The sequence below is a fragment of the Schistocerca americana genome, unplaced genomic scaffold (genome assembly GCF_021461395.2).
Source record: "Schistocerca americana isolate TAMUIC-IGC-003095 unplaced genomic scaffold, iqSchAmer2.1 HiC_scaffold_228, whole genome shotgun sequence".
Classification (NCBI taxonomy): domain Eukaryota; kingdom Metazoa; phylum Arthropoda; class Insecta; order Orthoptera; family Acrididae; genus Schistocerca; species Schistocerca americana.
Genome location: NW_025725937.1, coordinates 5,001 through 7,500, shown reverse-complemented (window position 1 = coordinate 7,500; position 2,500 = coordinate 5,001). Strand labels below are relative to the sequence as shown.

The 2,500-nt window shown below is 56.1% G+C and overlaps 1 non-coding gene across 1 annotated transcript in view; it reads right to left on the bottom strand.

The window, feature by feature from the left end:
- Nucleotides 1–201, bottom strand: part of LOC124575200 — a 1,910-nt gene extending 1,709 nt beyond the window's left edge. Inside the window, exon 1 of the ribosomal RNA XR_006972328.1 lies at nt 1–201. This exon is cut by the window's left edge and continues 1,709 nt beyond it. This is a non-coding gene — a ribosomal RNA (small subunit ribosomal RNA).
- Nucleotides 202–2,500: the final 2,299 nt, after the last annotated feature.

Below are 2,500 nucleotides of genomic sequence, written 5' to 3'. Positions count from 1 at the left end.
CTTCCATCTCTGGTCGGGACTCTGTTTGCATGTATTAGCTCTAGAATTACCACAGTTATCCAAGTAACGTGGGTACGATCTAAGGAACCATAACTGATTTAATGAGCCATTCGCGGTTTCACCTTAATGCGGCTTGTACTGAGACATGCATGGCTTAATCTTTGAGACAAGCATATGACTACTGGCAGGATCAACCAGGGAGCTGCGTCAACTAGAGCTGAGCAGCCGGCCGCCCGGGAGTGTGTCCCGGGGGCCCGCGCGAACACGCAAGCGTCCGCTCAATTATTCTGCAAACAGGAGGAGGCTGAGCTCCCCTGCACCATACACCTCGAAACCCTCTCAGGTCCCGGCGGCGCGCAGCGCCGTCCTAAGTACTTGGTCGGGTTCGAGAGAGGCGCAATCGCCCGGAGTTTGGCGAGTAGACGCTTTAGGTGCGACCACCCGTGCTCCCAACTGAGCTTGCCGCTGCCGACAGAGGCCCGGGAGCGTGCTGTCGTGGCATTGCCGGCGGGAGACAACACGCGCCACCTACGGTGACCGGCAGCTCCAACGCCAGCGCCACAGAAGGACAAAAGCCCCACTTGGGTGCCGAAGCGAACTCTCCCAGCACAGCGCACGCGCCAACACGTCCGCACAGCTGCGATACAAACCACCTGCGAGAACCGCAGAGGCGACCGAGCAGCAGACGGCGTCGCGGCGCCGAGCGCCGGGCGGCGGCGCATCCTCAGCGCACACAGTCCTCAATCGGACCAGCACACTGCAGATGTCCACCGCGCTTCGCACCGGGCCCGCGAGGACCTACTTTGGCCGCACGGCGCCGCGTGCAGGGTGCGCCGGCGCGCAGCTGCGCCGCCTGCCGCCTCCGTCGGCCGGCGCGCCTGCCACTGGCCGCCCCCACCAGCCGGCTGTAGCGCGTGCGCCCACGCACCGCGCGGCCAGCACGCCGGGAGGCCCCCCCTCACCGGCCGGGGACGGTCCCACCCAGCCACCGCCGCGTATCGCTTCACACCCAGATGCCATTCACGTTCGTGGGCATGGTGGGTATCGCTGGAACAACCGGTTGGTAGCTCAACCGATCGTCGCCATCACTGATTCACCTCTAGCGAGAACAACCGCACCACAACGGTTTACCAGTTGTTCATTTGCGTAACGTCACCAGCAAACGTAGGCGTCCATCGCCATTTGCAAATTCAACGATTGTTGCATGCCTGTGTCAGGTGTCACGACACACTATGTCTGCCCACATACACGCAACAACATGTGCACGCTTCGCGAACACGTGGAAGGTGGCCCCCGTACGTATGCGATGTCCATTGCGCGAACGACTGTCAACCGGCCTCTGTCGCATGTCGCAGATGTGGAACGCAGTGCACCATGCTATCACGGTGTGTGAGAAGAGACGACTACGTCTGACAACACGCGCCACTACATCAACAGACGGCTCATGCTGATCGCCATCCAGGGCATACCACACTGCAATCCAGCTCTTATAGGGAGACGACACGTAGCTGAGTGCACAACATTTGGACCGCATGGTTCGCCGTTGTTGGCGCAGTCGTTGTACGGTCACATGTACCACGATGTATCATTCAGTACATGAGGACCAATGTGCAGTACAGTGTGTGATTTGGACGTACAACATCAGCGGACAGTTGACACAGGCCGTACCACAGCGTAGGCTAAGTGCTTCGCCATGCAAATGCCAATGAACAACTGCAAATGCCAATGAACAACTGCAAAGGGCATTGAGCATGTACGTCCTGCTGCCATCCACATTACAGTGTATAGCTGCAAGGTGTTTAACATGAAGCGATACACTGGGGACCGGGCAGTGCGAGTAGCAAACTATATTGCGGGGGTTGCAGTTAGGCAACACTACACTAATTTAACGCGTCGTATGACAATTACAGAGCAGGTTAAGGCCCAACGTGTGTTGGGTTAAGGCCCAACGTGTGTTGGGTTAAGGCCCAACGTGTGTTGGGTTAAGGCCCAACGTGTGTTGGGTTAAGGCCCAACGTGTGTTGGGTTAAGGCCCAACGTGTGTTGGGTTAAGGCCCAACGTGTGTTGGGTTACAGCACAATATCGGTTACGTTACGGCGCAATGTGGGTTACGTTAAGGGGCAATGTGGGTTACGTTACGGCGCAATGTGGGTTACGTTAAGGGGCAATGTGGGTTACGTTACGGCGCAATGTGGGTTAGGCTAAGGCGCAATATAGGTTTCATTAAGGCGCAATATAGGTTACATTAAGGCGCAATATAGGTTACGTTAAGGCGCAATATAGGTTACGTTAAGGCGCAATATAGGTTACGTTAAGGCGCAATATAGGTTACGTTAAGGCGCAATATAGGTTACGTTAAGGCGCAATATAGGTTACGTTAAGGCGCAATATAGGTTAGGTTAAGGCGCAATATAGGTTAGGTTAAGGCGCAATATAGGTTAGGTTAAGGCGCAATACAGGTTAGGTTAAGGCGCAATACAGGTTAGGTTAAGGCGCAAT